Source organism: Macrobrachium nipponense, chromosome 14 (assembly GCF_015104395.2).
Source record: "Macrobrachium nipponense isolate FS-2020 chromosome 14, ASM1510439v2, whole genome shotgun sequence".
In the NCBI taxonomy this organism is placed as follows: Eukaryota; Metazoa; Arthropoda; class Malacostraca; order Decapoda; family Palaemonidae; genus Macrobrachium; species Macrobrachium nipponense.
Window position 1 is genome coordinate 8,321,246 of NC_087207.1, and position 12,087 is coordinate 8,333,332.

The 12,087-nt window shown below is 35.5% G+C and overlaps 1 long non-coding RNA gene across 2 annotated transcripts; it reads left to right on the forward strand.

The window, feature by feature from the left end:
* Positions 1 to 306: 306 nt before the first annotated feature.
* LOC135226060 (uncharacterized) lies at positions 307 to 7,657 on the forward strand. 2 transcript variants are annotated; one of them, XR_010317129.1, is made up of 3 exons: positions 307 to 417; positions 6,356 to 6,482; positions 6,813 to 7,657. It is a non-coding gene; the product is annotated as an uncharacterized LOC135226060 (long non-coding RNA). The 2 variants fall into 2 exon arrangements; XR_010317130.1 differs by lacking the exon at positions 307 to 417 and adding an exon at positions 525 to 653.
* The last annotated feature ends 4,430 nt before the right edge of the window (positions 7,658 to 12,087 follow it).

Sequence of the window (12,087 nt, forward strand, 5' to 3'; positions counted from 1 at the left end):
TATATATATATATATATATATATATATATATAATATATATATATATATATATCTATATTATACTATATTATATATATATATATATATATATATAAATTACATATGCAATGTTTCCTTTTATTGCGTCTTTTTTATTTTTTGTATTTCTAATTCTGTTGTGTTTTAGTTCCAGTGTCTTGGCAATGAGCCACTAGCCACCAGATGCCATTGTTGTTTGTTCTTTGGTCACCTTTACTAGGAAGAGACTATTTTTAGAGAGTCCTTGTTAGTCTTTCAGCTTCTTAGAGACGTCATTATCGTTTTCTTCGGCCCTGGGAACAGTGTCGTATATCTTTGACGGGTTGAAAGTCGTCTATGTAGTTCATTTGTTCTCGTAGTGTGTCTTGTGGAATCTACAGTTCGTCACCGACTTTGAAGGTATTTCCTTTTTTTTATTTCGACGACAATTGTGGTGTTTGATGGATTGTGGTAGCATGCTGAAAAATACTTCTCGTTCATATAATTTAACATTTTGTTGGACTGTGATAGGTCTTGCTCCGTGAAATGAAGTATACCTATCCAGATTTTACATATAGTTAGTGAGCCTAATATTAAGAGGTTTCATGAAAAGTTTGAAATGGCTATTGATTACTGAAAATCTGTTTAGAAGAAGGGTGAGTATATTATGTTTGTGTCATTAGTAAGCTTGTGAGATTTTACAAAGTTGTCACGTTGAATTTCAATTCCATTGAGTGGTTTAGTGCCTAGGTACTTTTAACATATCGGTCATAATGAAGTTCACCTTCCATGTTTGGTTTGGGTGGCTTTCCATTTCCCAAGTGTTTTGTCCACCTAAGTTTGTCAGTTTCTCGTTTTGTTGGAAGGGAAGTCTTAGTTTAAAAAAATAAAAAAAAATAACGGAAAGCTACATAATGAAAACATAAATTCGGAAGTTTACATGTAAGTTCCCTTAACTCATTTTTATAAGTGAAATGCAGGCATTTCTACAGAAGCAATCCGCACGGACTGCAAGGAACGTAACCGCGGATACGACATCCACTTGGGATTGGGGTGTCCAATGTATTTCGCCGTGTTTAGTACTGGCCCCGGGGGGATTGATTACAGTCGTCCGAATAAATATTACTTGAAATTCTTGTTCAGTAGGTAAAACTGCATAGAAAAACCGCAACTGCCATAGTCAAGGCCACCGCGGATAAGTACCCTAGATCTACCGAAGGTAGATCCAATAGGGGGACCGATGGGAATGCAGGGTTTTGGGTGGGGTGAAACACTTGGGGGAAGGTTTTGCTGTGTTATTGTGTTATTTCCTCTTATCTATGACATTTGAAACCCGAAATACATGCTGAAATAAACCGATAAATAAACGATAATGGAGCCGTTACATACCCCATATCCACTGATTACTACTGCTATTATGACGCCGAATCCTACTACGCATGCGCCAATCCTAGGGTGCATGCGCTGTGATATAAGGGAGCTTTTGTTTCGCACAAACTTCCTAAGGAAATAAATGATGGGGGTTTTGGTGATGGGTACACGTATTTAACCAATCATGTTGCATAATTAACCCTACATTGCGACAGGAGGTTTCGGGGGGGATTCATGCATTGTTACATATATTTCTTTTCTTCATTTGTTTTGTAATTGTGTAATATTTCAAGCTTTTATTTCAGTTCTGTATATCATAGTATTGTTATAATATGTGCACTTACTTGTTCTCACTTCTTAAAGTTGCCTTATATATCTTACAATATTACGTTACAACTGAGGGCATGCCCCTGAAAGTCTCCTGAGGGGTGGGACTAGAAGGTGGTTTTAGGACGTTTCAAGACCTTTCTATCAATGACGTGAAAATTGATGGAATTACATTTTTACATTTTAGACATTTCCAAATTACACATGCATTTTTTCTCCCTTTTTTTCTATATTCACATTACTTGCCTTTCTGATCCATAACAATTTCCTGGATAACATTTTACTTATTATATTTACTTGCATGTTATATAATCTTAATCAAGTAGGGTATAGGACGCCACCCCCCCATCCCATCCCCCCCATTTTACTAGGTTAGGTAAGAATCCTAATCTATATGTTACACTGCTAAGAATGTTTTTATGTAAGGGGGATCAGGTAACATGTTCTATCTCCCCCCCCCCCACACAAAGGTAACATGTTCTACTAGTTTAGGGTGGTTAGGTTAGTATCCTGACTTATATGTTACACTTCTTAGATTGTTTTTACGTAAGGGGGGTTGGTTACGGAACATGTTCTACTAGGTTAGGTTAGGTTAGTATCCTAACCTATATGTTACACTTCTAAGACTGTCTTTATGTTGGGGGGGGGGGGGGTGTACGGGCCCCCCCCCACTCAGGTAACATGTTGTACTAGGTTAGGTTAGGTTAGGTTGGTTAGGTTAGTATCCTAACCTATATGTTACACTTCTAAGACTCTTTGTGTAAGGGTCAGGTAACATGTTCTACTAGGTTAGGTTAGTATCCTAACCTATGTTACACTTCTAAGACTGTCTTTATGTAAGGGGGGGTACGGGGGCGGAGCCCCCCTGGTCAGGTAACATGTTCTACTAGGTTAGGTTGGTTAGGTTAGTATCCTAACCTATATGTTACACTTCTAAGATTGCCTTCCCTCAGAGGGGTTACGGTAACACGTTCTACTAGGTAGGTTAGATTAGGTTAGGTTAGTATCCTAACTTATAATCTACTCTTGCTTTAACTTTCTTTAAGGGAGGGTATGGGGGCCAAGGCACCACCAGTCAGGTTACACAATTTTAACAGTTGTTCTCAGCATTTCTTGTTAAGTTCAATTACCCCCTTAACTGGCCAATCTGATCCTTGAAAATTTATATTTCATTCATTATTCACTAAAATGGCCTCTTGACTTGTACTTGATAATTTGTACTTAAGTACCAGATATGTAAAACCATGTATATATATATAATATATACACGCGTTCATGTTTTTTTTTTTACGTAAATATTTACCCCTCCCCATCCTCCCTACCCTGTTTCACGCAACCGCCCCATCCTCCCTACCCTGTTTCGCGCAACTGCCTCCGCCCCCCAATTTTCTCCTGAAAATGCTTGCCAGGCCGTGTATTTCATTTCAGTAATCAACCGACCACGATGGCCGAATCATTCCCTGACACCTCCCACTCCTCCAGGCCCATTACCCCCTCGACTCTACTCTACCCAGTTTCATTAGTTATAAGGACTTTTCAGTCCATTACTCAGGGCAGTATGAAAGGTTGGTAATGTAGAGTCAAAATCACAGCCTTTTGAGGAAACAGGCCCTTTGCCCTCGTGTCGGCGAATGTAGGCTTGACTTACAAAGGAAGGTGTTTATGTAACATTTAAGGTAAAGTTTTTAATCTTTATGTACATTATTTAGTTATATCAATTGTTTTGGTGTTCCTAAGGTTTAGTGGTCTTGATGTTGGTGATATTCATTGGGAATTGTTATTTCACATATGCTAGCGTGGCTGAACCAACTCGTACCTGTGCCTTCCTCTCCCTGTACCACATACCCCCCTTAAAGGACATAAGGCTCCCTGTTGGTTACGTATCCCACACCCCCTACTAGTATTCAAATATGGCGGTTTGTTTACGTTTCTTGGCCCTGAACCAAAACTTTGAAGATTGTTCAGTCGAAGTAGACTATGGCAGTTGACGTTTTCCTATGTTATTTTGCTTACTTTACAAGATTTTAAGGTAATATTTTGCCGGTCGACTGTAACTAACCTGTTATTTACCTTTGAACTCTGTACATTGGTACATCGCACCCCTTGTATCTTCTTGTTGTTTTCAAAGGTAAATTACGCTTTAATTACAGTCGACCGAATAAATATTACTTTAAATTCTTGTTCAGCAAGTAAAATAACATAGGGAAACGTCAACTGCCATAGTCTACTGTACCGCGGAATCCGGGCTTAGAATTACCCTGTAATTTTGTAATTATTAATTTTCTCGCAAAATTGCAATGTTAGTATGGTATAAGCAGCCTCCACAATACTATAATTTTATTTGGTCATTACGGAATGTTCTATAATTTGGAGGACGTGATAGGATTTCCCTATTACTTTGAAATGCATAGACCGAAATTTGATGATGAGCTGGCCTTATGTCAGCACGGTCTCTTGCTCAGTACAGGAAATAAAAATTTGACGTGTCAGAAATTGTGAACAGTATACACGTAAATATCCCTAGAGTATAGTAAAAAAAATTTATTTTAATTTTACTTATTGGAAATAGAGTAATCTGGAGGCAGTTTTTTATCGGCAGCTTCAGAGCCTCACTATTCATCAACAATGTCGTCATATGGTCTGAAAATTGTTCAAGATTTCCTTATACACTAAAATTTTTATTCTTTAGCAATATAGGGGAATAGGCAAGATCTTTTAAAACTTATACAGGTTTCTAAGAAGGCCATGCTGCGTTGAAAATGGTGTTTAAAAACTTATTTCAACCGGCTTTTCATAATGTTTTTGATAGGTTTAGACAGAACCACCTCTACTACAGCAAAAATTAACTTTTATAAACTAATGGGTGCCTACAATGTTTTAAAATTAATTCAGCTATAAATGAGTATAACGCGCGTACTGATGATAAAAATGAGGTATGAAAAATATAAGTAAAGGGACATACTTCAGTTTCAATAACCAATGCGATAAAATTATATTGGATCCCCCACACATCTTGCGGGTAATATAAATTTTTAACTACATTAAGTATTAACCTTCCACTTTTAGAATCTTGCTTTAAACATCACTGCTTTTGGGCAGTTCTCATTTTTTTTTTATCTAAGGGACACCCATCTTACTGTGAAAGAAAATTAAACTAGTTTGGTAATAAGGTTATATTCCAATGTAACTTCGGGCACATCATCCTAATTATACGAGTGACATTGCATTTCTAGGCCAACCCTTAACCTTGCATATATTTATCATAGTTTTTACTGTCATCTTAGGAGGCAAAGGTTATGGTTTATCAGTAGCCAGAGTATGATTGGAATGTTGCGGTGGGAGAGCACTTTTGAGACTAAAAACAACGGGTAGGGAATAAGAGATTCACATTTCGTAAATTATTCACGAAGAAATTCCTATGCTTCTTCGTTATCTTTTTCCAACTGGGTATCTTGAAACATAGCCATGGGAAACCGTGCATGACTTTTTGTCTATTCATCAGTGACTCTAACCATTAGGCTATATCAAAAATCCCAAATTTACCTTACTTCCGAATAAACACAGAAGGGGAACTCGAAAGTGTCGGTAGCAAAAGCTGAAAAGCATTCAAAACTGAAAGCACATAGTAATCAGATATTTGTAATAAGATATTTTTCTCCATGAAGTTAAAGTACAGTAACAGTCATTCCTAGTAGTTGCTTCCACTTGTAGTTTTTAGTCATAATCGTCGTATTTATCATAGGTTTTATCACGGTAATTCTTCTTGTAGGGTTTATGGAATGAACCCTATTCATATTTGAATATGCGGAATAGTTGGGGGAAAGAAATATAATAAAAATAACGCGTAATTCTGACTAACTTTGTTGAAAATCATAGCCACCATCGTGTAAAGTTTTTCAACTACTGCACTCTGTTTATGAATGTTGTGGAAACCTAAGTTTATTGGAAACTTGGTCAGTAACAGTTAAATGTGGGCAGCAGTTTTCCTGTAATGTTGCATTTTTGTTTTTATTTTTAACCTCAAGCTAGTATATTCTCAGCGGTTGACTCTCCTTAAAAACTGAAAGCACGGACTGGCGCTAAGGATAGTTATCGAGAGAGGGGTGTGAGAGGGAGAGAGATAGAGAGGTGGTCTGGGTGGAGGAAAGAAGGAAGACAGGGAAGGATGGAAAATTGAGGAAAGGCAAGAAAGAATAAAGGTGGTTGTTGGGTGAATGACAGTTACCTGTTTTAAGGAGACGACTGATAAGAGGACTTGTTGCTGTTAATCACGAAGCATATTTAGCTTGTTCTAAGAATTTAATATTTATATGTAATAACTCATAGATCTTTTTCTTTTTGCAAAGAATTCGATCCCACAAGTTAAACCTTTCAGAAGATCTTTTTCTTTTTGCAAAGAATTCGATCCCACAAGTTAAACCTTCAGAAGGTGAAGACCTGAGTATATACAGATGGGTAAGTGAAGTCAACTTTGTTTGACACTTCTAGAGAAACTATCCACAGTCGAAATGCTCCACCCAATTGGATGCAAATTGACAGTTTACTGGCCACGAGAGAAAGTAAATTTACGAAGTATAGCTAAATGTTTGGAATCTATAGTTTTTATTTGTAGCGATAGGTAGTTCTGTCCTGGAGAATTTATCATTGAATTTTTTTTCAGAAACTCGGCCTCCCTTCAGCTGATGTCATTTTTGAAAATTGGGTTAACGCTAAGACTTTGTACGAATTGCCGGCTGGAGCAGGTCACTGTAACATATATGTAAAGGAAGTGACAGTATTATTCTGAGGTAAGATTCAACACATTGATAATTCTGGTTGGCAGGGAATAAAAACTAAAGTAGTTGAAACTGGCTATTACTGGCAAGCATCCTTTGCAATAGATTAAAAGCATGGACACAAATGGTGTACTGATTCATTATAACAAATTGTTCAAACAACTGAAAGCTTTAGTTCATAATAAAGAATTCTTTGAGCTTAAAATCCAATACTTAAATTATTGCAGTGGAAATTATAATGGAGGGGTTGGGTTGCTTGCTCTTCATTAATTAAATCAAGCTAATAGTCATGAACATTAGATTGTTATCAAACATATTGATCATTGGAATTATTCTTTACAGGAAATGACCTTTCAGACTATGCCATGAAGACTTAGGTGGTCTCCATGACAATATAAGAGAAGCTGCTACAGGGCAACACACTGCAGTGAATTCAGGCTTACTCTTCATCCATCGGCTGGAATCTGCTCAGAAGCAGCAAATTAGCATAAATTCGGATTTTCTTGACTAGTAAAACGTACTTTTTACAGAAATACGGATCACACTTATAAGTTAAGTATATTTTCCAAGAGGTGAGTAAATTATTCTACCTAAGCAAGATGGTTGGATAATAATAAGCTGGCTGTATCCCCTAGCTGCAACTACTTTCATTCCTTTTACTGTACCTCCTTTCATATCTTTCTTTCATTTTACTTTTCACCCTCTCCTAACAATTGATTCATAGTGCAACTGCTTTGAGGCTTTCCTCCTGTCTTTCAAACTTTTTCAATGTCAATTTCCGTTTCATCGCTGAATGGCCTTAGTTGCCCCAGTGTTTGGCATTATGCCTAAAACCTGTAACTCTATCAATAAACAGGCTTTATAGCCTTGTATTAAAGTAGTTTTCCTCTTGAAGTATTCTTTGAGAATGAAAGTGTCCTCCTCGTTGGTGCTTTATTTAAACTGAAAATTATACCGTGGTATCACTGTGTAAGCTTGTCAGAATGGATTATTTCATTTTTACCATTTAAACTTTTATTTCTTGACACTCCCTTGGAATGATTCGCCAGAAATTCTTGAGAAATATTCTTGTTTCATGAATTGTACACGCAATATTTTCAACTACATTATGAACGGTTAACTTGAATATGAGCCGTTCTTCTATTTTGTATTGTTTAAAGATCGGGTAGCGATAGTATCATTTTTGAGGGAAGAATGGTCAATTGAACTTTTGCAAAAGAGCAATATAGATTACTGAAATACTTTTTGGTGCGTACACGTGTTATAGGTGAAATAAAATTTCTTACGTACACGTGTTATAGTTGAAATAAAATTTCTTACGTACACGTGTTATAGGTGAAAAATCAACTATCCTCCTAGCATTAGCAGGCGTCCAAATCTGCCGCAATAGTACTGAAGGCGTGTGAAATAACCTTCAAACTAAATTTTCCATTCATTAGAACTGCTATTTTTCTTCAAATGCACAGGAGTTCGCCCATTGACTGGTGGAATGAGAGCAGAAACCGTGATCTTACGGAATCAAGATAACAAAATTGTTACTTCTGGGAAAAACTAAATTTCCACCAAGTCGTGACTGTTTTTGTCAAGGTAACTGATGCCTCAGAATTTGAATCACATTCAATTTATATTTAAACTCGAGATTGTCATTGTTCTCAAACAGAAGCTATTCATAACATGGGTAATAACTTTATTACTGAAACCAAAATGGGAAGGAGTGAAACTATAAGAATTCGTTAGTATTTTAATGTAGAAGATTGAAAGCTACATGCATAAAGTACGGTTAGTTTTGCACGGAATATCGTTTAAGTGTAAACATGTTAAAAGAATGAAAACTGACCACTTCCCTAAAGAAAACGGGAAATTGTCACCCCTGAAGAAAACCTGAACATTCTTGCACCCAGTCCACTGAAATAGCCACTTGATAAAGTGCTCTATATCTCTAGTGGGTCGATGCACAGAATGCCAGCTATGCTCCAAGGTCAGATCTGCAATTGTGACATGCTTATGCAGCTCAGAACTTTTATCAGATTTGTCATGATTGTGCAATCGATTAGCTTTTAATGAAAAAAAGGAAAAGGAAAGCACACCAAGGCCCCCCCCTGTCCCGCCTAGTAACGGAAAACTGAATCCATTATTGAACATCTGAAGAGGCAATGTTACTAGGTCCTTGAATGCTTTCCTTTTCCTTTTTATTTGACACATTTATTGTAAACTTTATATATAAGTAATTCACAACTAAGAATGAAAAGACAATAAGAACAGAATGAAATGTCTTTGGAAATTGACGTTTAAAACTTTCTTTAACGTCCAACATGAACTTAAAAAGCTGAAATGTGAAATTCGCTAACTTTAAACATTATAAATTTAGTTTCTTATAACTTGGAAATGCAAATATCACTTTAATTCAAAACTTATTCAATGCCATTCTGAAGACTTGTGAAATTTTAATACATTCTATAGTACAGTGGAGGCACTTGAGGACCCTCATAAGCTGACAAGGTCACGTAAAAGGTCACTGTGTCTCCGAACTCTGCCGCATCGCCTGTCCCTGATTGAGTCTTGTAAAGAGGAGGAGACGGGCACGGGTACTGCCCCGACCACTCCTGGTTCCCTCCCCCAACGGAGCAGCCAGATCGAACCGAAGTCACATTCCCGGTACACGTGGACCACCAAATCACTTCAGATTCGCCCGTGTGATAATTCCCACGGATTCGAAACACCATCACATAGCCACAAAGATGAAAAATGCTTTACAAAAGAAAAACGATCTTCTCCACACGAATCAAGACCCAGAAGACGACACAAACAGGATCTCACCACCTTTGCTGAAACAATAAAAACCCCAACACCAAAGACTGCACAAAATACAACCACATTTCCCTCACGAGAACTACATAACCATAGATCATTTGAATAAACTAAATTAAAATGTTTGCTCTTAGGGTACCAGGCCTTTCAACAGTAGGAGTTCTCCTCTCTATCGTATTCTTTCATTAAATTATCCTTGTGTTCCCAACCTTATCTCATTTTACATTAAAACACTCCACGAACACTTAAGCAGAACGTTTTCAGTTTCACTAGAAATGGTAACCTTAAATAAGATTGACGTCACGTTACAATTTTATTTTTCCAATATTCAATATTCAGATGGATAATATGACTGGCCTCGATAAAAAACATTGTTTTGAATTTAATCCTGTAAAATCCTAAAAAATATTTCCAATATAAACAAATGAGATGATATTGTCTGTTTGATTACTAAAGATTTGAAATTTTAATAGTTCCTAATTCAAGTTAAGAGGATAAACGTCGATCATTAAAGGCAATTCAGTGCTAATGAGCACTATTTCATAAAGGACAGATCTATTTTGATGACTATGCGACAAAATAACTAGACCCAAAAGAGCTAGTTCTAAAATAGCTTTTGTGTTATAAGAGCTAGCGGGACAAAATAGCTAGTTAAATTTGTATTACATACGCGTTAATTACATAATCTCATAACAAATCAATTATCAAAGCTGGCAACTCTAATAGCTTAAAGTATCTACCTAAAGATTTTAAATTACTATAAGGAACCTCACAACTGCTACACAGGATGTGCGACGGTGCATTCAAAATGGCTCTACCATTATTTTATTAACTATATACGATCCACGCTATTAAAATTGAATATTTATTTGCATGCGTTTACATCTTGCTGACAAATAAAACAAAGGAAACATAAAAAAATCTTTTGAATTTTGAAAAAGGAGCGTCCAGGTTTAAAACCAAGCACGATTACCACAAATTTTGAGAAAACTAGTTTTTGAAAATTAGTTTTAGAAAATAGTTTTTGAAAATCTAGAGATACTACACGGATGTTTGTCATCTTTCACAAGTAATTTGGAGGAAAATTCAGGCATGGTCTAACATATCGATATGTAACTAATACTAACTCTAGCCTTTTAAGTAAATTGCTTTCTGCAATAGCATTCCACCCCAAAATAATATAGCACAAGCATATGAAGGATTGAAGTTGATAATGGAGGAGTTTCAAATGGGGCAAGATATGGGAGGACTAGACTTATTTTGGAGATTTTGTTTTTTTTAAATAAAAAAAAACCCAGCTTTTAAAATGTTTTGTCCCACTAGACCTTGAACGCCGAAGCGGTAAAAAAAAAAAAAAAAAAAAAAAAAAAAAGTCTCCCGTGTGCCGGTTTCAGAGTGAGCGCGGAAGCGGAAAAATATTTTTTCAAAAATTCACAGCGTGCTTAGTTTTCAAGATTAAGAGTTCATTTTTGGCTCCTTATTTTTTCATTGCCTGAAGTTTAGTATGCAACCATCAGAAATTAAAAAAATAATCTATCATATATAAATAATGCGATATATGATAGCGCAAAAACGAAATTTCATATATAATTGTATTCAAATCGTGCTGTGCGCAAAACGGTTAAAGGTAAAAAGTTACTTTTTTTTCGTTGTAATATACACTAAATTGAAATTATTTTGGTATATAACACATTGTAAAACGATAAAAGCAACACAGAGAAAATATTATCACAAAATAATGCATGAATTTGTAACATGCGGACGTAAACAAATATTTTTTTCAAAAATTCACCATAAATCTAAATATTGTCCTAGAGACTTCCAATTTCTTTCAAAATGAATAAAAATGATTGAATATTACTATACTGTAAGAGTATTAGCTTACAAATGCAGTTTTCGACCATATCTGAAGAGTTAAAGTTGACCAAATGTAGAATTTTTTTATATATATTTATATGCAATTATTTTAGAAATAAGAAAAGCTAACACCTTCAAATATTTTTTGTTTCATTCTAAATTAAATTTTGCACATTTTCATATATAAAACTCAATGAAATGCCTAATATGAAACGGAGCAAATTTTCCGAGAATGGGACGTACGCATTTCGGAGATTTGTGGCGGAGAATCCACGCGCGGAGGGAAGGAATGTTTTTTTTTTTTTTAAATTCACCATAAATCTAAATATTGTGCTAGAGACTTCGAATTCGTTTCAAGATGAAGATAAATGACTGAATATTACTAGACTGTAAGAATTTTAGCTTACAATTGCGTTTTTCGACCATTTCGGTAGAGTTAAAGTTGACCGAACGTGGTTTTTTTTCTATTTATCGAGATTTATATGCAAATATTTCAAAAATGAGAAAAGCTACAACCTTCATTTATTTTCCGTTCTATTCTACATGAAATTGCGCACATTTTCATATAAACTTTATGTAACGGCTAATTTAAAATGGTGCAAACATTACCACAATCGCACGTATGATTTTTTCGGAAGAGTTACAGCGCGGACGTAAAGAAAATGTTATTTTTTTCATAAATTCACCATAAATCAAAATATTGTGCTAGAGACTTTAAATTTGTTGCAAATTGAAAGTAAATGCTTGAATATTACTAGAATATAAGCGTTTTAGCTTACAATTGCGTTTTTCGACCATTTCGGTAGAGTCAAAGTTGACCAAAGGTTGAAAAATGGTCATTTATCATTTTTTATATGAAAATATTTCAAAATTGATAAAAGCTACAACCATGGGTTGTTTTTAGTTGTATTATGCATGAAATTGTGCACATTTTCATATATAAAACTTTATG